Source organism: Schistocerca gregaria, chromosome 2 (genome assembly GCF_023897955.1).
Source record: "Schistocerca gregaria isolate iqSchGreg1 chromosome 2, iqSchGreg1.2, whole genome shotgun sequence".
NCBI lineage: Eukaryota > Metazoa > Arthropoda > Insecta > Orthoptera > Acrididae > Schistocerca > Schistocerca gregaria.
In genome coordinates, this window is record NC_064921.1 from 70236995 (window position 1) to 70260790 (window position 23796).

General features: G+C 40.7%; 1 protein-coding gene and 1 long non-coding RNA gene across 2 annotated transcripts in view; both read left to right on the plus strand.

The window, feature by feature from the left end:
- The window catches only part of LOC126336340 (uncharacterized), a 279998-nt gene extending 272507 nt beyond the window's left edge, over positions 1-7491 (plus strand). Inside the window, exon 4 of the long non-coding RNA XR_007564948.1 lies at positions 7081-7491. This is a non-coding gene — a long non-coding RNA (uncharacterized LOC126336340). The remainder of the gene's footprint in view (positions 1-7080) is intronic.
- The window catches only part of LOC126336339 (uncharacterized), a 398976-nt gene that overhangs the window by 281348 nt on the left and 93832 nt on the right, over positions 1-23796 (plus strand). The window lies entirely within an intron of this gene.

Genomic DNA, 23796 nt, shown 5'->3' on the forward strand with positions numbered 1-23796 from the left:
GTCAATATCATTTTTGAGACGTTTGTATTTCTTTTTGCTTGCTTCATTTACTGCATTTTTATATTTTCTCATTTCATCAATGGAATTCAGTATCTCTTGTGTTACCCAGGGATTTCTACTAGCCCTCGTCTTTTTACCTACTTGATCCTCTGTTGCCTTCACTACTTCATCCCTCAGAGCTACCCATTCTTCTTCTACTGTATTTCCTTCCCAAATTCCTGTCAGTTGTTCCCTTATGCTTTCCCTGAAACTCTGTAAAACCTCTGGTGTAGTCAGTTTATCCAGGTCATATCTCCTTAAGTTCCCAACCTTTTGCAGTTTCTTCAGTTTTAATCTACTGCTCATAACCAGTAGATTGTGGTTAGAGTCCACAACTGCCCCTGGAAATGTCTTACAATTTAAAACCTTGTTCCTAAATCTGTGTCTTACCATTATATAATCTATCTGAAACTTTCCAGTATCTCCAGGCTTCTTATATAACCTTCTTTCATGATTCTAGAACCAAGTGTTAGCTATGATTAAGTTATGCGCTGTGCAAAATTGTAGTAGGTGGTTTCCTCTTTCATTCCTTACCACCATCCGATATTCACCTACTATATTTCCTTCTCTACCTCTCCCTACTCTCGAATTCCAGTCACTCATGACTATCAAATTTTAGTCTCACTTCTCTACCTAAATAATTTCTTTTACCTCCTCATACATTTCATCAATTTCTTCATCATCTCCAGAGCTAGTTGGCATATAAACTTGTACTACTGTAGTAGGTGTGGGCTTCGTGTCTACCTTGGCCACAATAATGCGTTCACTGTGCTGTTTGTATTGGTTTACCCGCACTCCTATTTTTTATTCATTATTAAACCTACTCCTGCATTACCCCTATTTGATTTTGTATTTATAAACCTGTGTTCACCTGACCAAAAGTCTTGTTCCTCCTGCCACCGAACTTCGCTAATTCCCACTATATCTACTTTAACCTATCCATTTCCCTTTTTAAATTTTCGAACCTACCAGTCCGATTAAGGGATCTGACATTCTACACTCTGATCCATAGAACGCCAGTTTTCTTTCTCCTGATAAAGACGTCCTCTTGAATAGTCTCCGTCCGGAGATCCGAATGGGGGACTATTTTACCTCCGGAATATTTAACCCAAGAGGACGCCATCATCATTTAACGATACAGTAAAGCTGCATGCTCTCCGGAAAAATTACGGCTGTAGTTTCCCCTTGCTTTCAGCCGTTCGCAGTGCCAGCACAGCAAGGCCGTTTTGGTCATTGTTACAAGGCCAGATCAGTCAATCATCCAGACTGTTGCCCCTGCAACTACTGAAAAGGCTGCTGCCCCTCTTCAGGAACCACACGTTTGTCTGGCCTCTCAACAGATACCCCTCCGTTGTGGTTGCACCTATGGTACGGCCATCTGTATCGCTGAGGCACGCAAGCCTCCCCACCAACGGCAAGGTCCTTGGTTCATGCGGTGCGAGGGGGGGGGGAGGGGAAATCACAAGAAATTTCCACTAAACAGCTTGATAACGTTGTACATGAAGGAAATTTCAATATGTCCAGTCATAAATTTCGGAAGTGCGCCCACATATACACATAGTTACAGAAATGTTATGTATACGCAAACAACAGAAGCGTACACAATACTGAAGAGTTCATACAAAAAATAGGGGCATCAGCATAGTCACAACTGCTATATTCCTACCATTCGACATAATATCCATGCACACTAATATCCCCGCCACTGAATCCAGCAACATCATCAAACAACAATTAGATCAACAGAAAGTCATTCCCAGATATCATAGAAAAGAAATAGCCAGCATTCTAAAATTAATCACAGTACAAAACTATTTCTCATTTGACAACCATTTCTTCTCGAAACAAGATGGACTTCCCATGGGATCACCAGCCAGTGGATTCCTAGCAAACATCCTCCTCCTTCACGAAAACAAAATTTTTGAAACGAAGGTAAAACTCAAATAATGCAGCACAGTATACTGGTATCACTATGTAGATGACAAAATATGCCTTCCAGATGAAACACCCAGTAGTGTCCAACAACACCACAATAATATAAACACAGTTCACCCAATAATAAAATTCACAACAGAAACGGAAAACGACAGAATGTTAAATTTCCTTGACCTCACAATACACAGAGACAAAAGTCAATATTAATTTTTCATATTCAGGAAAGTCAAAACCACCAGTACAGCCACACACAAATACTCTCATCATCCGATTGCACACAAGTTAGCCAGTTTCCAATATACGCTACACAAACTGAACAAAACTCCTATAAGTGAGGATAACAAAAAGGAATTGCGGACAATTAAACAAATAGCTATAGAGCATGAATACGAAAGAAATGTCATACAACAACTGAAGCACAAAATAAAAATTAAAATAAAAATAAAGGAGACATCTAACACACAAAAACAAACAACCTGTCACCAGCTTACGAACACAGCAACAGAGCACATGAACACGCATAACACAGACACACAGAACACAAACACACAGAGTGCACGCACAGACACGGATCCACACACACACACACACACACACACACACACACACACACACACACACACACACGACAGTCTTTCACACAGAATTCATTAATGGTAGTCTTGACTATAACATTTCTAGTCGTAAAATTTCGAAAAAAAATCTGTTCTACGTTAAGTTGAATATGGATGCGGATTACAAACTGTGAAGCAAAGCAACTGCATTACGTAGCATAAAAATCCAGGAAATCTAAAGCATGTGGGAACGAGATAAATGCAAAACTTTGTCTTTTCAGATACGTAAAAACTGTCTTAAAAACTAAAATTTATATGTGTACAAGAAGTGAAGAGCACTTTTCCTGTTATATAGAAAGATAATAGAAAACCCGCTGATGATGCTGTAACTTCAGAAACTCCAGAAACAAAGCTATTAGTGAGCAAACACAAGTATAACATTTTCAGCCTCAAGATTATTATTTCAGCTATTATTATTCGCTCTGCCTTAGATGTATAACTTAAACAACACTGACATTTAGCATCCGCATCTCGTACATGATCTTCCTAGCTCAGTAAAAATCGATCACAACAATCTCAGTTTTCCTCCATTGTTCTGTAAGTAGATCACATAACGCACTGAGTGTCAACTGTCTTCAGTCTGACGGTACTCCGAAGGGGATTTCAGTGCTGAGTGTATACAAAAGAGGTGGAAGGAAGAGAAGAAAAAGGTAGGAGTGTGTGTGTTTGTGTTTGTGTGTGTGTGTGTGTGTGTGTGTGTGTGTGTGAGAGAGAGAGAGAGAGAGAGAGAGAGAGAAAGAGAGAGAGAGAGGGAGGATGAGAGAGAAAGAGAGAGAGAGAGAGAGGCGGAGACAGAGACAGAGAAAGTGACAGTATTTACGTACTTTCGTTTCCGTCGGTTTTGATTAGCCACACGAAAATCAGCTGTTCAAAATTCCATTAGCGTCCCGCTCTGTATTTAATAAAGCAGTTCTGATCAAAAATATAGTCAAAATTTATTGGTATGTAATCGCTTTGTCTGCTCTCCCTTTTATTTAAGTTTATCACGTACACCAAGGTCCGTTTCTAAGCAATAATAATCTATAATGGCTATGGTTTACAGCTACACAGAAATGAAAAATGCTGTGAAAAATTAAAAGCAGAAACACTGCCACTTAAAATCATACATAAAGCTAACTGTGTTGGCTAGAAGGCGATGCGGAATGGTTTGTCAATGAAATTTTTAGCAATTGCTCTTAATATGCGACACGTTATGATGACCAAATAAATCACAAGCTCTGATTAATTTATGTGCAAGCCACCGCTGGACTATGGTTAAACATAAACGTTGGCTTTGATGTGAATCGAAAAAATTCCCATATCTCCGCGTCCCCCACGGCGAATTTGATAAACTGTACGCATTGAAAACAGTCTGAAAGGGGCTGAGCCATGACAAGTGAGTCATGTATGTGGTTGTTGTTGAGTTTAATAGTGATAACAGGGCTAAAAACTTATTTGAAAGATCGGAAATTGAGACCACCGTTTGTTACAAAATATTCCACAGAAGGAAGAGAACGTGATAAGAAAACATAATAGTTAATACTCTTACACACTGGAGAGTAGCACAAATTGGTACATGAAAACTGAATAATTGAACAGGTGACAAAAACTGAGCAGCAGACTCTACGTGGTATGGTCTGGTGATTAACGAGCTCGTTCAAGTGAATTAAGTACACAGCTTCGCGTCGGAGATGAAGACTGCGGCGTTCTAGTGGACTTACGAAAATATAACTGGGTGACAGTTAAGCCATTGACTGACAGTGCGCGATTTGAAATGAAATGCCCCGTGCTTTAACTGAAAACATGCCTACTCTTGCCTCATCACTGTCATCTCGTCTCGATTGGGTGCCAGAATTTACCAAAATTGAGAGGCGGGAAGGTGGACTGCTACTTCAGCAATAGAAGAAGGCGTCAGCGCTGCGAGTGCTGCCCCTGTCCAACACGACGGTTGAATCTCTCACTTTGGTCACCGTCCAGTCGAAGAGCAGACTTTGCCCGAACCAAGAGTGTCGTTCTGCTTTACATCGTAGCTACGTTAGATTTTCTGATTCAAACCCCGATCAAGACTACTTCAATAATGACGCTCCTTTGCGCTTTCTATGGAAGGACCACCAGAATTTATGTCCAATCAGATAGATTGTGGCAAACAGCGCCAATGAGACGCCACATAGCAGACATTTCTCTCTCTGTCTTATGTAAAGTTTTTTATTATTTGAGGCAATGTCTAAATTTTTTAGTTTACACAAATTTACAATAATTTGGCGCAGGGCCTCAACCTAGGAAAACTGTGGAAGCCATGGCCATTGAGACAAAACGCCAGTTTTCCTCTCTGCGAATGTCGATGGCAGCTCTCCCACTCCGGATAACTTTGAAGACAACGTCCAGTCAACGAGTGCACTATTCCCAGCGTCAAACGCTCGGGTTGATAACCTCCAAGTACTGGCACCCGGGTGGCGGTGGTGAAACCCAAGAATACGCCAAATGTGCGAGACAGCGCTCCAATTACTCTGCAAGATTTTATCTGCAGTCCAAACCACTGCCCAAAACTTCCAGAAGCGGCTCCTGCTCACCGGACTTGCACCAACCGCGATAAAGTGAAATCCCTAAGTGGGCCTAATGTGTAAGCGGTTGCCCTCCTACGGCCTCCGCAAGATATTATCTGCACCCGACACAACTGTTCAAAGTCTCCGGACATGTTCTGTGCGCTCTCTACCGCAGCGCCACATGCGGTATGGTGAAATAACAAAGCAGGTTTACTGTGTGTGTGTGTGTGTGTGTGTGTGTGAGAGTGAGTGAGTGAGTGCTCTTCCACGACCCCTGAAATTTCTTACCAGCAGTCTAAATTATCTGGGCACGGTTTCTCCGCTCGGCAAAGCAGCCCCACTCGCGATGGCGGGACCACCTATGCTCGATGCACGCCAAGCAGAAGCCTCACTAAGTGTCAATGGCAGCTACACGAAGTATAGCATGGTCAGGTACTACTCAATGACGAGCACCATGTTTGGCATGCTTTTAATATTGCGGAGGTAAAATTTTATATTTTATTGACACATTTCGTGTATTTTTAACGTCCTATCTCTACAACATGTAGTCCAGGTGTCACTAATTTCTTTCTTTATAAACGTTGAAACCACTCATATGATAACCTGAAAGAGGAGTGTCCCATTTGTCATGTAGATTCTCAGAAGGTTTGGCCACAATTTTTAATAACGTTGCGAATGTGATAAATGTGCTCAACTTCTGTAGTATCGACATAACTATATTCTTTGCAAGCCTGTTCTTGAGACCACATATGTTGGTCAGAGAGGTTACTTCTTTTGAAGAGAGCAGCAGGCAGTGTGTGTTAGACAGTCTGGCAATGTCGTTCTTTTTAAAAGGATGGTAGCCGGTCTGTTGTGCAGTGAAGGCAGCAGTATTTAGAAAGGATTTTTCAATAACACGTTTCGGTGAAAAATACTGATTTAAGTGGAATTGTATTAATGGAGGAATTCTGTAAGCCATCGTGTAAGACAATACAGTTTTTTTAATATTTCTGATTGTGTAGTTTCTTATTGTTAGAACATTGTGTATGACTGAAGTTTGGTGTAGAAATTTTATAATGCAACATATGGTTTTGTCTTATATTTGACAAAACCATATGTTGCATTATAAAGCGTGAAGTAGATGTATAAAGGAAAGTTATTAAGAAATATTTTGCTAACTTGTCTAGATGTATGAACTTTATGAAAACGTGTATTGTTGCTATGACTTAATGAAGCATAGCTGTACTTGGAGTATTTATTCTCGTTTATCAGTTGTTAAGTTTAGTTCCTCATTTTTCATTCGTTATCTTTATGAATGTGCTTGTATACTCGCACTGAACATCGCGAGTTATAAGCTGCAGAAGCATTTTTATGAAAACTGTTAAGATACAAATGGCTTAAATGGCTCTGAGGACTTAACGTCTGAGGTCATCAGTCCCCTAGAACTTAGAACTACTTAAACCTAATTAACCTAAGGAAATCACACACATCTATGCCCGAGGCAGGATTCGAACCTGCGACCGTAGCGGCAGCGCGGTTACAGACTGTAGCGCCTGGAACCGCTGGGACATCCCGGCCGGCGATAAGATACCGTCTTGGATTGCATAAGTATGGTAAAAGAAATTTGATTTTTCACAGTCTCGTCATTATCTTAATAGTGCCAGTTTGCAGAGCAGCATACGCACAGGTAGGACAATGAAGTTAATTGTCATCAAAATTCACGCCCACTGTATAAGGCACAGTGACTGTCAGAATGTTATTTGTGGAAATAATATAGTAGTTCAAAGGCTTAATACCAGTAGAAGATCTCAGTAAACTGATATCTCACGAGCTTTCAAGCAGTTTCATCAGAAATTCAGATGCATTAAATTTTATTTTCATTTGCTGTGTAATTAAATTAACGGTTCTGGTAAAGCCATTGTTTAGAAGACTAAGATAAAGATTAACAGTATTCAGGACCAATATTTTAATCTGAGTCATTTATTTTGCAGTTAAATAAGGGACAAAACTCCACCCGAAGAGGTCATGAAGGCTCAACGGTACCGACCGTCCGCCGTGTCATCCTCGCCCGAAGGCATCGTTGGATGCGGATATGGAGTGCCATGCGGTCAGCACACCGCTCTCACGGCAGTATGTCAGTTTACGAGGCCGGAGCCGCTACTTTTCAATCAAGTAGCTCAACAGTTTGCCTCACAAAAGCTGAGTGCACCACGCTTGTCAACAGCGCTCGGCAGTCCGGATGGTCACCCTTTAAACATTCATGGTGGTGTCTTATTGTTCTATATCGTGTCTCCCTACCACTTTCGCGCAACGACGCTCTGAGCGTGTTTTTTTAGGGAATTGACTAGTTTGAACCTGGGACCTGTTGCTGGTAAGGAGACGCCAGACCACACATGACATGTAGAATTCAGAAGAGTTCAGTGAGACTAGCGATGATATAACCAAATACTAAATGATCTCAGCGTCTGCTCCACTGCACTCCCTGTAAAAGAATCTTAATACTAACTAAATTTAGTGGAAGTGGTTCAAGGCTTTCCTATTTTTAGTTAGCTGGTAAAATAACGTCGAAAAAGCAGTTAAGTTTACCATTGGAAATTTTATTCTACTCACAAAACATTGTTTATAAATTGCGCTATTGATAAAAGGAAGTGTTTTAATACAGGATGGTAAAAACCAACTGCGTTCAAGAAAAATGTGAACGAATATTCCCTGAGTGGGTTTCCAAGTTCTACAATGGATCGAAGGATGACCTATGCCATATCACATCTATAATCTAGGTTTAAATTAAGTTTCACAAAAGAGAAACCTATCAAAATGGTCTACAATGACCCTCAATTATCTTTAATTACTTATCTAACTTGTCGTAAATTACAGTGGCTGATGTGGCTTCTCAATAATTATATAACAGAGAAATCATCGTGTTTCAGATTTTTACTTCAAGTGGCAAATGTGAACACCATGAGCTTTTTTTTACGATCGACACTAATATTCGCAAAAAAGGAGGTGTAACAGATGAGACTTTTGCAGTTCTGAGTGAAGCCTTATGTGCTCAAAAATGCGGCATCGCGTGCGTTCATTACCTTGTCGGTGTTTAGGCAGCGTCTGGGCGACAGCGGGCAGCACAGCTCCGCTCACCTCGCCATCTCGGAAGTAACTCTTACTTCTCCTTACCACAATTTACCGAAGTTGGTTTTAAAAAAAAAAAAAACTATCTGGCTGTGTTTTCATGTGACCAATCAGGGTCTCAATGTTAACCTTAAGCTCCGCCTACAAAAATTCTGTCCATCCAATGGGAAACGTTATACTTTTCGTGGTGGGGCAATGTTTTTAAAGTTTGCAACGTAACAGAGACGCGAAAAAGTCTCACGCTAAAACCTTGAATTCGCTTTCCCTGGTTTCCATCTCAAATAGCTCTGCAAGTCTCATTTCTTCGTCCTTTCCTCCAACATTCCTTGTGCATGCGTCTGGTAATTCATCTTCCTCGTCAGTATTCTCCCAATTAATTTCGTCCCAAGACAATATTGTTATTTTCTTGTCTTCGTTTTCATCTGGTCCCTGCGGATTTGTTTCTTCCTTCTTCTCTTCTCGTGATATGATTTTTACTTCTCTGTTCAAGGTGCTGCAATTGTCCTAGGTCGGTGCGTCATTCTCTTTGGCATGGGCGCTTAGCTGTCAACTCGAACGTTTATTGGGGTTTGGGGGTCTTACCTCCACGTCTTCTATCTGTATTCGCTTTTCTTGTTCAGCTTGTTGATAGTGGTTTCTTTGTTGATAATTTGTCGTTCTATTGGATCTCCGGTACCCGTTACAGTTGTCGGTATTCCCTCTGTAATAGTTGTTGCCGTTTCTGGGTGAATTATAGTTATTGCCATATTCTCTTCTAAATCCATAACCGGTTCTTGTCGAAATCTATTGTCGTTTCTTGGTGCGAAGTTACCACGTGGTTCGTAATTATTGTTTCTTCGTACTGTGGCTTGTGGATTCCACTGCTTTTTGCTTTCCTTTTCACGTGCGCTTCGTCTTTTTCTTGCGTCATCTTCCGAAAATATGAACTCAAGTTCCCTTAGAATGCCTTTAAATGCTTCAACGTCATTGCCTCCGCGACCTACTAATGATTGCTGGTATTTCAATGGTAGCTTCATCGCGCATAATTTAATCAACTCTCCGTCACTGTATTGTACATCTAAGCATTTATTTTTGTTTGCCATTACTTCGAAATATTTCACGGGACTCTCCTCTCCTGAATTTTCAAAATATGGGTTCTGTAATAATTCATGCTTCACTGTGTTCTGTGCTTCGCTGGACCAATATCGTGAGAGAAACTTCTCTCTGAAATCTTCGTACGATCGGCATGTCGCTGCAACATTCTGCATGGTTTCTGCAACTGTTCCTGACATGTGTGCACATATAAAGTCTAATTTGTGTGCTAGCGTCCTGTGTTCTGGTAATCCTACTCGGAATTGCTCAATAGAAGTTCGTGGATGTAATGAGTTTCCTTCTCGAAAGGGTTGAAATTTTCTGACTGTGAGGAAATGATCGTTGTCGTACTTCTTCATAGTTCCATATGAAATTCGCGATTCTTCGCCACTCTTGTTTTTGATCATTTCTCTCGTCGTTCTTTCCTGTTGCGGTAGATCCATTGGATATTGTCCACCGTAACTTTCGCCTACCCTTGCGTAGTATCGTTGGAGTGGTACGCAATAATTTTCTTCCATTGGTTGTGAACGTATAGCTGAATGCATTGCAGTGTACTCTTCGCGACCTGGCTTTCCATTGTCACGTATGTTACTTTCCGCCTGTGATTGGAATCGCAAATGCGTAATATCTACTTTGATTGTTTGTTTTTCCGGTGCTGTTACAGATACGGATGTGGTTGCAGACTCTGAGCTTGTTCGATCCTGTTCACTACGCTCTTCAGTGGTTTGCAACAACTCTGTTCGCAATTTCTGAAATTGTCGCTTCGTTTGCGCTTCTGTTCTGACTATGCGGTTATCATATCTTTTCAGCGCTGCTTTTGTGATATGTTTGTGTAACACACTGTTTTCAACAATTTCACGCGCTGTACCTGCTGCTTGTCTAGTAATTTCGTTTATCTGTGTCTTTAGTTTCTTGACTTCTCCCTGGGTGTTGTTACGTAATGTTTTGATCTCGTCCTGAGTGTCATTACGCAATGTTTGTACGTCCGCTTGTACCTTGTCAATGTCTGTTCTCAATTGATTGTGACCTGTTATTAAGTGTCCTATCACTTCTCGAGATTCTTTTGCCTCGTCTTCAATACGACTTAGGTGTAACTGAATTTTTTTGTTTTGTTCTTTAATCTCACGCATTTGTCTCGTGGTTTCTGCAATTTGTTTCGTCGTTTCTGCATTTTGAATTTTAATTTCGTTCGCAATTTCTTTATTCTGCCTTGTCATGGTTTCCATAATTTGTTGTAATAATTCTGCCAGATTGGTGGGTCCTATTGCGTTTTCTTCCGACGTCCTACGCTCTGTGTTTTCGCCAAGTGTTGGTTTGCAACCGATTGCATTGAACTGTGCTGTGACGCGTTTCTGCTCCCATTCCTTGTACTCTGTGGTGAGGGAGCTCTGATTACTGGTACTATGGGTTCTACGTATTCAAGGCGCAAGTTAGAATCCTCATCGACTGTTTCACTACTTTCCTGCTCCTCTGTCGGACGCTGACCTAGGTTTTTTGTGCCTTGACGTACATTATCCTCGTTATGGTGCGTTATATGTCCTATTTCTCGCGATACGGCATCATCTATTATACTGTCCTCTTTTCTCTGTCCATTTTCATGCTGGGTCTCTACCTCAATTCGGTCAAGGTCTCGATCTGCCATTGCTAATCTTTCCGAATCCCTTATTTTCTGTTTTAAAAGCAATTCACGCGCCCTACTTCGCGTCAACATGCGCTCATACGATCTCACGCGATTCATAAACTTTATGTTCGCACGATTTGAAAATCAATTCACTTACTTGTTGGGTCAGAACCAACTTGTCAACGATATATCCGCCACCTGTGCGGTTGCATTGGAGAGAAAACTTAATTCTAAAAAAATTAAAATTCATAATTATGCTATTGTTTCTGCTACAATAACTCCCTACTTATTGAATACTTTCTCACTATCTATCGCTGCAGCAACTGTTTTCGACTATGTATAACTTTTAAAAAAAATGTTATAACTAAGAAAATTTTTCAGCAGGATATTTTTCTGACCTAGTTAAGCATGTGGTCGACCTTCAAACATGGTATTTTACCATCCTGGCAGGGTCGCCATTTTCTAAACATTCATGGTGGTGTCTGATTGTTCTATATCGTGTCTCCCTACCACTTTCGCGCAACGACGCTCTGAGCGTGTTTTTTTAGGGAATTGACTAGTTTGAACCTGGGACCTGTTGCTGGTAAGGAGACGCCAGACCACACATGACATGTAGAATTCAGAAGAGTTCAGTGAGACTAGCGATGATATAACCAAATACTAAATGATCTCAGCGTCTGCTCCACTGCACTCCCTGTAAAAGAATCTTAATACTAACTAAATTTAGTGGAAGTGGTTCAAGGCTTTCCTATTTTTAGTTAGCTGGTAAAATAACGTCGAAAAAGCAGTTAAGTTTACCATTGGAAATTTTATTCTACTCACAAAACATTGTTTATAAATTGCGCTATTGATAAAAGGAAGTGTTTTAATACAGGATGGTAAAAACCAACTGCGTTCAAGAAAAATGTGAACGAATATTCCCTGAGTGGGTTTCCAAGTTCTACAATGGATCGAAGGATGACCTATGCCATATCACATCTATAATCTAGGTTTAAATTAAGTTTCACAAAAGAGAAACCTATCAAAATGGTCTACAATGACCCTCAATTATCTTTAATTACTTATCTAACTTGTCGTAAATTACAGTGGCTGATGTGGCTTCTCAATAATTATATAACAGAGAAATCATCGTGTTTCAGATTTTTACTTCAAGTGGCAAATGTGAACACCATGAGCTTTTTTTTACGATCGACACTAATATTCGCAAAAAAGGAGGTGTAACAGATGAGACTTTTGCAGTTCTGAGTGAAGCCTTATGTGCTCAAAAATGCGGCATCGCGTGCGTTCATTACCTTGTCGGTGTTTAGGCAGCGTCTGGGCGACAGCGGGCAGCACAGCTCCGCTCACCTCGCCATCTCGGAAGTAACTCTTACTTCTCCTTACCACAATTTACCGAAGTTGGTTTAAAAAAAAAAAAACTATCTGGCTGTGTTTTCATGTGACCAATCAGGGTCTCAATGTTAACCTTAAGCTCCGCCTACAAAAATTCTGTCCATCCAATGGGAAACGTTATACTTTTCGTGGTGGGGCAATGTTTTTAAAGTTTGCAACGTAACAGAGACGCGAAAAAGTCTCACGCTAAAACCTTGAATTCGCTTTCCCTGGTTTCCATCTCAAATAGCTCTGCAAGTCTCATTTCTTCGTCCTTTCCTCCAACATTCCTTGTGCATGCGTCTGGTAATTCATCTTCCTCGTCAGTATTCTCCCAATTAATTTCGTCCCAAGACAATATTGTTATTTTCTTGTCTTCGTTTTCATCTGGTCCCTGCGGATTTGTTTCTTCCTTCTTCTCTTCTCGTGATATGATTTTTACTTCTCTGTTCAAGGTGCTGCAATTGTCCTAGGTCGGTGCGTCATTCTCTTTGGCATGGGCGCTTAGCTGTCAACTCGAACGTTTATTGGGGTTTGGGGGTCTTACCTCCACGTCTTCTATCTGTATTCGCTTTTCTTGTTCAGCTTGTTGATAGTGGTTTCTTTGTTGATAATTTGTCGTTCTATTGGATCTCCGGTACCCGTTACAGTTGTCGGTATTCCCTCTGTAATAGTTGTTGCCGTTTCTGGGTGAATTATAGTTATTGCCATATTCTCTTCTAAATCCATAACCGGTTCTTGTCGAAATCTATTGTCGTTTCTTGGTGCGAAGTTACCACGTGGTTCGTAATTATTGTTTCTTCGTACTGTGGCTTGTGGATTCCACTGCTTTTTGCTTTCCTTTTCACGTGCGCTTCGTCTTTTTCTTGCGTCATCTTCCGAAAATATGAACTCAAGTTCCCTTAGAATGCCTTTAAATGCTTCAACGTCATTGCCTCCGCGACCTACTAATGATTGCTGGTATTTCAATGGTAGCTTCATCGCGCATAATTTAATCAACTCTCCGTCACTGTATTGTACATCTAAGCATTTATTTTTGTTTGCCATTACTTCGAAATATTTCACGGGACTCTCCTCTCCTGAATTTTCAAAATATGGGTTCTGTAATAATTCATGCTTCACTGTGTTCTGTGCTTCGCTGGACCAATATCGTGAGAGAAACTTCTCTCTGAAATCTTCGTACGATCGGCATGTCGCTGCAACATTCTGCATGGTTTCTGCGACTGTTCCTGACATGTGTGCACATATAAAGTCTAATTTGTGTGCTAGCGTCCTGTGTTCTGGTAATCCTACTCGGAATTGCTCAATAGAAGTTCGTGGATGTAATGAGTTTCCTTCTCGAAAGGGTTGAAATTTTCTGACTGTGAGGAAATGATCGTTGTCGTACTTCTTCATAGTTCCATATGAAATTCGCGATTCTTCGCCACTCTTGTTTTTGATCATTTCTCTCGTCGTTCTTTCCTGTTGCGGTAGATCCATTGGATATTGTCCACCGTAACTTTCGCCTACCCTTGCGTAGTATCGTTGGAGTGGTACGCAATAATTTTCTTCCATTGGTTGTGAACGTATAGCTGAATGCATTGCAGTGTACTCTTCGCGACCTGGCTTTCCATTGTCACGTATGTTACTTTCCGCCTGTGATTGGAATCGCAAATGCGTAATATCTACTTTGACTGTTTGTTTTTCCGGTGCTGTTACAGATACGGATGTGGTTGCAGACTCTGAGCTTGTTCGATCCTGTTCACTACGCTCTTCAGTGGTTTGCAACAACTCTGTTCGCAATTTCTGAAATTGTCGCTTCGTTTGCGCTTCTGTTCTGACTATGCGGTTATCATATCTTTTCAGCGCTGCTTTTGTGATATGTTTGTGTAACACACTGTTTTCAACAATTTCACGCGCTGTACCTGCTGCTTGTCTAGTAATTTCGTTTATCTGTGTCTTTAGTTTCTTGACTTCTCCCTGGGTGTTGTTACGTAATGTTTTGATCTCGTCCTGAGTGTCATTACGCAATGTTTGTACGTCCGCTTGTACCTTGTCAATGTCTGTTCTCAATTGATTGTGACCTGTTATTAAGTGTCCTATCACTTCTCGAGATTCTTTTGCCTCGTCTTCAATACGACTTAGGTGTAACTGAATTTTTTTGTTTTGTTCTTTAATCTCACGCATTTGTCTCGTGGTTTCTGCAATTTGTTTCGTCGTTTCTGCATTTTGAATTTTAATTTCGTTCGCAATTTCTTTATTCTGCCTTGTCATGGTTTCCATAATTTGTTGTAATAATTCTGCCAGATTGGTGGGTCCTATTGCGTTTTCTTCCGACGTCCTACGCTCTGTGTTTTCGCCAAGTGTTGGTTTGCAACCGATTGCATTGAACTGTGCTGTGACGCGTTTCTGCTCCCATTCCTTGTACTCTGTGGTGAGGGAGCTCTGATTACTGGTACTATGGGTTCTACGTATTCAAGGCGCAAGTTAGAATCCTCATCGACTGTTTCACTACTTTCCTGCTCCTCTGTCGGACGCTGACCTAGGTTTTTTGTGCCTTGACGTACATTATCCTCGTTATGGTGCGTTATATGTCCTATTTCTCGCGATACGGCATCATCTATTATACTGTCCTCTTTTCTCTGTCCATTTTCATGCTGGGTCTCTACCTCAATTCGGTCAAGGTCTCGATCTGCCATTGCTAATCTTTCCGAATCCCTTATTTTCTGTTTTAAAAGCAATTCACGCGCCCTACTTCGCGTCAACATGCGCTTATACGATCTCACGCGATTCATAAACTTTATGTTCGCACGATTTGAAAATCAATTCACTTACTTGTTGGGTCAGAACCAACTTGTCAACGATATATCCGCCACCTGTGCGGTTGCATTGGAGAGAAAACTTAATTCTAAAAAAATTAAAATTCATAATTATGCTATTGTTTCTGCTACAATAACTCCCTACTTATTGAATACTTTCTCACTATCTATCGCTGCAGCAACTGTTTTCGACTATGTATAACTTTTAAAAAAAATGTTATAACTAAGAAAATTTTTCAGCAGGATATTTTTCTGACCTAGTTAAGCATGTGGTCGACCTTCAAACATGGTATTTTACCATCCTGGCAGGGTCGCATTTTCTAAACATTCATGGTGGTGTCTGATTGTTCTATATCGTGTCTCCCTACCACTTTCGCGCAACGACGCTCTGAGCGTGTTTTTTTAGGGAATTGACTAGTTTGAACCTGGGACCTGTTGCTGGTAAGGAGACGCCAGACCACACATGACATGTAGAATTCAGAAGAGTTCAGTGAGACTAGCGATGATATAACCAAATACTAAATGATCTCAGCGTCTGCTCCACTGCACTCCCTGTAAAAGAATCTTAATACTAACTAAATTTAGTGGAAGTGGTTCAAGGCTTTCCTATTTTTAGTTAGCTGGTAAAATAACGTCGAAAAAGCAGTTAAGTTTACCATTGGAAATTTTATTCTACTCACAAAACATTGTTTATAAATTGCGCTATTGATAAAAGGAAGTGTTTTAATACAGGATGGTAAAAACCAACTGCGTTCAAGAAAAATGTCAACGAATATTCCCTGAGTGGGTTTCCAAGTTCTACAATGGATCGAAGGATGACCTATGCCATATCACATCTATAATCTAGGTTTAAATTAAGTTTCACAAAAGAGAAACCTATCAAAATGGTCTACAATGACCCTCAATTATCTTTAATTACTTATCTAACTTGTCGTAAATTACAGTGGCTGATGTGGCTTCTCAATAATTATATAACAGAGAAATCATCGTGTTTCAGATTTTTACTTCAAGTGGCAAATGTGAACACCATGAGCTTTTTTTTACGATCGACACTAATATTCGCAAAAAAGGAGGTGTAACAGATGAGACTTTTGCAGTTCTGAGTGAAGCCTTATGTGCTCAAAAATGCGGCATCGCGTGCGTTCATTACCTTGTCGGTGTTTAGGCAGCGTCTGGGCGACAGCGGGCAGCACAGCTCCGCTCACCTCGCCATCTCGGAAGTAACTCTTACTTCTCCTTACCACAATTTACCGAAGTTGGTTTTTAAAAAAAAAAAACTATCTGGCTGTGTTTTCATGTGACCAATCAGGGTCTCAATGTTAACCTTAAGCTCCGCCTACAAAAATTCTGTCCATCCAATGGGAAACGTTATACTTTTCGTGGTGGGGCAATGTTTTTAAAGTTTGCAACGTAACAGAGACGCGAAAAAGTCTCACGCTAAAACCTTGAATTCGCTTTCCCTGGTTTCCATCTCAAATAGCTCTGCAAGTCTCATTTCTTCGTCCTTTCCTCCAACATTCCTTGTGCATGCGTCTGGTAATTCATCTTCCTCGTCAGTATTCTCCCAATTAATTTCGTCCCAAGACAATATTGTTATTTTCTTGTCTTCGTTTTCATCTGGTCCCTGCGGATTTGTTTCTTCCTTCTTCTCTTCTCGTGATATGATTTTTACTTCTCTGTTCAAGGTGCTGCAATTGTCCTAGGTCGGTGCGTCATTCTCTTTGGCATGGGCGCTTAGCTGTCAACTCGAACGTTTATTGGGGTTTGGGGGTCTTACCTCCACGTCTTCTATCTGTATTCGCTTTTCTTGTTCAGCTTGTTGATAGTGGTTTCTTTGTTGATAATTTGTCGTTCTATTGGATCTCCGGTACCCGTTACAGTTGTCGGTATTCCCTCTGTAATAGTTGTTGCCGTTTCTGGGTGAATTATAGTTATTGCCATATTCTCTTCTAAATCCATAACCGGTTCTTGTCGAAATCTATTGTCGTTTCTTGGTGCGAAGTTACCACGTGGTTCGTAATTATTGTTTCTTCGTACTGTGGCTTGTGGATTCCACTGCTTTTTGCTTTCCTTTTCACGTGCGCTTCGTCTTTTTCTTGCGTCATCTTCCGAAAATATGAACTCAAGTTCCCTTAGAATGCCTTTAAATGCTTCAACGTCATTGCCTCCGCGACCTACTAATGATTGCTGGTATTTCAATGGTAGCTTCATCGCGCATAATTTAATCAACTCTCCGTCACTGTATTGTACATCTAAGCATTTATTTTTGTTTGCCATTACTTCGAAATATTTCACGGGACTCTCCTCTCCTGAATTTTCAAAATATGGGTTCTGTAATAATTCATGCTTCACTGTGTTCTGTGCTTCGCTGGACCAATATCGTGAGAGAAACTTCTCTCTGAAATCTTCGTACGATCGGCATGTCGCTGCAACATTCTGCATGGTTTCTGCGACTGTTCCTGACATGTGTGCACATATAAAGTCTAATTTGTGTGCTAGCGTCCTGTGTTCTGGTAATCCTACTCGGAATTGCTCAATAGAAGTTCGTGGATGTAATGAGTTTCCTTCTCGAAAGGGTTGAAATTTTCTGACTGTGAGGAAATGATCGTTGTCGTACTTCTTCATAGTTCCATATGAAATTCGCGATTCTTCGCCACTCTTGTTTTTGATCATTTCTCTCGTCGTTCTTTCCTGTTGCGGTAGATCCATTGGATATTGTCCACCGTAACTTTCGCCTACCCTTGCGTAGTATCGTTGGAGTGGTACGCAATAATTTTCTTCCATTGGTTGTGAACGTATAGCTGAATGCATTGCAGTGTACTCTTCGCGACCTGGCTTTCCATTGTCACGTATGTTACTTTCCGCCTGTGATTGGAATCGCAAATGCGTAATATCTACTTTGATTGTTTGTTTTTCCGGTGCTGTTACAGATACGGATGTGGTTGCAGACTCTGAGCTTGTTCGATCCTGTTCACTACGCTCTTCAGTGGTTTGCAACAACTCTGTTCGCAATTTCTGAAATTGTCGCTTCGTTTGCGCTTCTGTTCTGACTATGCGGTTATCATATCTTTTCAGCGCTGCTTTTGTGATATGTTTGTGTAACACACTGTTTTCAACAATTTCACGCGCTGTACCTGCTGCTTGTCTAGTAATTTCGTTTATCTGTGTCTTTAGTTTCTTGACTTCTCCCTGGGTGTTGTTACGTAATGTTTTGATCTCGTCCTGAGTGTCATTACGCAATGTTTGTACGTCCGCTTGTACCTTGTCAATGTCTGTTCTCAATTGATTGTGACCTGTTATTAAGTGTCCTATCACTTCTCGAGATTCTTTTGCCTCGTCTTCAATACGACTTAGGTGTAACTGAATTTTTTTGTTTTGTTCTTTAATCTCACGCATTTGTCTCGTGGTTTCTGCAATTTGTTTCGTCGTTTCTGCATTTTGAATTTTAATTTCGTTCGCAATTTCTTTATTCTGCCTTGTCATGGTTTCCATAATTTGTTGTAATAATTCTGCCAGATTGGTGGGTCCTATTGCGTTTTCTTCCGACGTCCTACGCTCTGTGTTTTCGCCAAGTGTTGGTTTGCAACCGATTGCATTGAACTGTGCTGTGACGCGTTTCTGCTCCCATTCCTTGTACTCTGTGGTGAGGGAGCTCTGATTACTGGTACTATGGGTTCTACGTATTCAAGGCGCAAGTTAGAATCCTCATCGACTGTTTCACTACTTTCCTGCTCCTCTGTCGGACGCTGACCTAGGTTTTTTGTGCCTTGACGTACATTATCCTCGTTATGGTGCGTTATATGTCCTATTTCTCGCGATACGGCATCATCTATTATACTGTCCTCTTTTCTCTGTCCATTTTCATGCTGGGTCTCTACCTCAATTCGGTCAAGGTCTCGATCTGCCATTGCTAATCTTTCCGAATCCCTTATTTTCTGTTTTAAAAGCAATTCACGCGCCCTACTTCGCGTCAACATGCGCTCATACGATCTCACGCGATTCATAAACTTTATGTTCGCACGATTTGAAAATCAATTCACTTACTTGTTGGGTCAGAACCAACTTGTCAACGATATATCCGCCACCTGTGCGGTTGCATTGGAGAGAAAACTTAATTCTAAAAAAATTAAAATTCATAATTATGCTATTGTTTCTGCTACAATAACTCCCTACTTATTGAATACTTTCTCACTATCTATCGCTGCAGCAACTGTTTTCGACTATGTATAACTTTTAAAAAAAATGTTATAACTAAGAAAATTTTTCAGCAGGATATTTTTCTGACCTAGTTAAGCATGTGGTCGACCTTCAAACATGGTATTTTACCATCCAGGCAGGGTCGCCATTTTCTAAACATTCATGGTGGTGTCTGATTGTTCTATATCGTGTCTCCCTACCACTTTCGCGCAACGACGCTCTGAGCGTGTTTTTTTAGGGAATTGACTAGTTTGAACCTGGGACCTGTTGCTGGTAAGGAGACGCCAGACCACACATGACATGTAGAATTCAGAAGAGTTCAGTGAGACTAGCGATGATATAACCAAATACTAAATGATCTCAGCGTCTGCTCCACTGCACTCCCTGTAAAAGAATCTTAATACTAACTAAATTTAGTGGAAGTGGTTCAAGGCTTTCCTATTTTTAGTTAGCTGGTAAAATAACGTCGAAAAAGCAGTTAAGTTTACCATTGGAAATTTTATTCTACTCACAAAACATTGTTTATAAATTGCGCTATTGATAAAAGGAAGTGTTTTAATACAGGATGGTAAAAACCAACTGCGTTCAAGAAAAATGTGAACGAATATTCCCTGAGTGGGTTTCCAAGTTCTACAATGGATCGAAGGATGACCTATGCCATATCACATCTATAATCTAGGTTTAAATTAAGTTTCACAAAAGAGAAACCTATCAAAATGGTCTACAATGACCCTCAATTATCTTTAATTACTTATCTAACTTGTCGTAAATTACAGTGGCTGATGTGGCTTCTCAATAATTATATAACAGAGAAATCATCGTGTTTCAGATTTTTACTTCAAGTGGCAAATGTGAACACCATGAGCTTTTTTTACGATCGACACTAATATTCGCAAAAAAGGAGGTGTAACAGATGAGACTTTTGCAGTTCTGAGTGAAGCCTTATGTGCTCAAAAATGCGGCATCGCGTGCGTTCATTACCTTGTCGGTGTTTAGGCAGCGTCTGGGCGACAGCGGGCAGCACAGCTCCGCTCACCTCGCCATCTCGGAAGTAACTCTTACTTCTCCTTACCACAATTTACCGAAGTTGGTTTTTAAAAAAAAAAAAAACTATCTGGCTGTGTTTTCATGTGACCAATCAGGGTCTCAATGTTAACCTTAAGCTCCGCCTACAAAAATTCTGTCCATCCAATGGGAAACGTTATACTTTTCGTGGTGGGGCAATGTTTTTAAAGTTTGCAACGTAACAGAGACGCGAAAAAGTCTCACGCTAAAACCTTGAATTCGCTTTCCCTGGTTTCCATCTCAAATAGCTCTGCAAGTCTCATTTCTTCGTCCTTTCCTCCAACATTCCTTGTGCATGCGTCTGGTAATTCATCTTCCTCGTCAGTATTCTCCCAATTAATTTCGTCCCAAGACAATATTGTTATTTTCTTGTCTTCGTTTTCATCTGGTCCCTGCGGATTTGTTTCTTCTTTCTTCTCTTCTCGTGATATGATTTTTACTTCTCTGTTCAAGGTGCTGCAATTGTCCTAGGTCGGTGCGTCATTCTCTTTGGCATGGGCGCTTAGCTGTCAACTCGAACGTTTATTGGGGTTTGGGGGTCTTACCTCCACGTCTTCTATCTGTATTCGCTTTTCTTGTTCAGCTTGTTGATAGTGGTTTCTTTGTTGATAATTTGTCGTTCTATTGGATCTCCGGTACCCGTTACAGTTGTCGGTATTCCCTCTGTAATAGTTGTTGCCGTTTCTGGGTGAATTATAGTTATTGCCATATTCTCTTCTAAATCCATAACCGGTTCTTGTCGAAATCTATTGTCGTTTCTTGGTGCGAAGTTACCACGTGGTTCGTAATTATTGTTTCTTCGTACTGTGGCTTGTGGATTCCACTGCTTTTTGCTTTCCTTTTCACGTGCGCTTCGTCTTTTTCTTGCGTCATCTTCCGAAAATATGAACTCAAGTTCCCTTAGAATGCCTTTAAATGCTTCAACGTCATTGCCTCCGCGACCTACTAATGATTGCTGGTATTTCAATGGTAGCTTCATCGCGCATAATTTAATCAACTCTCCGTCACTGTATTGTACATCTAAGCATTTATTTTTGTTTGCCATTACTTCGAAATATTTCACGGGACTCTCCTCTCCTGAATTTTCAAAATATGGGTTCTGTAATAATTCATGCTTCACTGTGTTCTGTGCTTCGCTGGACCAATATCGTGAGAGAAACTTCTCTCTGAAATCTTCGTACGATCGGCATGTCGCTGCAACATTCTGCATGGTTTCTGCGACTGTTCCTGACATGTGTGCACATATAAAGTCTAATTTGTGTGCTAGCGTCCTGTGTTCTGGTAATCCTACTCGGAATTGCTCAATAGAAGTTCGTGGATGTAATGAGTTTCCTTCTCGAAAGGGTTGAAATTTTCTGACTGTGAGGAAATGATCGTTGTCGTACTTCTTCATAGTTCCATATGAAATTCGCGATTCTTCGCCACTCTTGTTTTTGATCATTTCTCTCGTCGTTCTTTCCTGTTGCGGTAGATCCATTGGATATTGTCCACCGTAACTTTCGCCTACCCTTGCGTAGTATCGTTGGAGTGGTACGCAATAATTTTCTTCCATTGGTTGTGAACGTATAGCTGAATGCATTGCAGTGTACTCTTCGCGACCTGGCTTTCCATTGTCACGTATGTTACTTTCCGCCTGTGATTGGAATCGCAAATGCGTAATATCTACTTTGACTGTTTGTTTTTCCGGTGCTGTTACAGATACGGATGTGGTTGCAGACTCTGAGCTTGTTCGATCCTGTTCACTACGCTCTTCAGTGGTTTGCAACAACTCTGTTCGCAATTTCTGAAATTGTCGCTTCGTTTGCGCTTCTGTTCTGACTATGCGGTTATCATATCTTTTCAGCGCTGCTTTTGTGATATGTTTGTGTAACACACTGTTTTCAACAATTTCACGCGCTGTACCTGCTGCTTGTCTAGTAATTTCGTTTATCTGTGTCTTTAGTTTCTTGACTTCTCCCTGGGTGTTGTTACGTAATGTTTTGATCTCGTCCTGAGTGTCATTACGCAATGTTTGTACGTCCGCTTGTACCTTGTCAATGTCTGTTCTCAATTGATTGTGACCTGTTATTAAGTGTCCTATCACTTCTCGAGATTCTTTTGCCTCGTCTTCAATACGACTTAGGTGTAACTGAATTTTTTTGTTTTGTTCTTTAATCTCACGCATTTGTCTCGTGGTTTCTGCAATTTGTTTCGTCGTTTCTGCATTTTGAATTTTAATTTCGTTCGCAATTTCTTTATTCTGCCTTGTCATGGTTTCCATAATTTGTTGTAATAATTCTGCCAGATTGGTGGGTCCTATTGCGTTTTCTTCCGACGTCCTACGCTCTGTGTTTTCGCCAAGTGTTGGTTTGCAACCGATTGCATTGAACTGTGCTGTGACGCGTTTCTGCTCCCATTCCTTGTACTCTGTGGTGAGGGAGCTCTGATTACTGGTACTATGGGTTCTACGTATTCAAGGCGCAAGTTAGAATCCTCATCGACTGTTTCACTACTTTCCTGCTCCTCTGTCGGACGCTGACCTAGGTTTTTTGTGCCTTGACGTACATTATCCTCGTTATGGTGCGTTATATGTCCTATTTCTCGCGATACGGCATCATCTATTATACTGTCCTCTTTTCTCTGTCCATTTTCATGCTGGGTCTCTACCTCAATTCGGTCAAGGTCTCGATCTGCCATTGCTAATCTTTCCGAATCCCTTATTTTCTGTTTTAAAAGCAATTCACGCGCCCTACTTCGCGTCAACATGCGCTCATACGATCTCACGCGATTCATAAACTTTATGTTCGCACGATTTGAAAATCAATTCACTTACTTGTTGGGTCAGAACCAACTTGTCAACGATATATCCGCCACCTGTGCGGTTGCATTGGAGAGAAAACTTAATTCTAAAAAAATTAAAATTCATAATTATGCTATTGTTTCTGCTACAATAACTCCCTACTTATTGAATACTTTCTCACTATCTATCGCTGCAGCAACTGTTTTCGACTATGTATAACTTTTAAAAAAAATGTTATAACTAAGAAAATTTTTCAGCAGGATATTTTTCTGACCTAGTTAAGCATGTGGTCGACCTTCAAACATGGTATTTTACCATCCAGGCAGGGTCGCCATTTTCTAAACATTCATGGTGGTGTCTGATTGTTCTATATCGTGTCTCCCTACCACTTTCGCGCAACGACGCTCTGAGCGTGTTTTTTTAGGGAATTGACTAGTTTGAACCTGGGACCTGTTGCTGGTAAGGAGACGCCAGACCACACATGACATGTAGAATTCAGAAGAGTTCAGTGAGACTAGCGATGATATAACCAAATACTAAATGATCTCAGCGTCTGCTCCACTGCACTCCCTGTAAAAGAATCTTAATACTAACTAAATTTAGTGGAAGTGGTTCAAGGCTTTCCTATTTTTAGTTAGCTGGTAAAATAACGTCGAAAAAGCAGTTAAGTTTACCATTG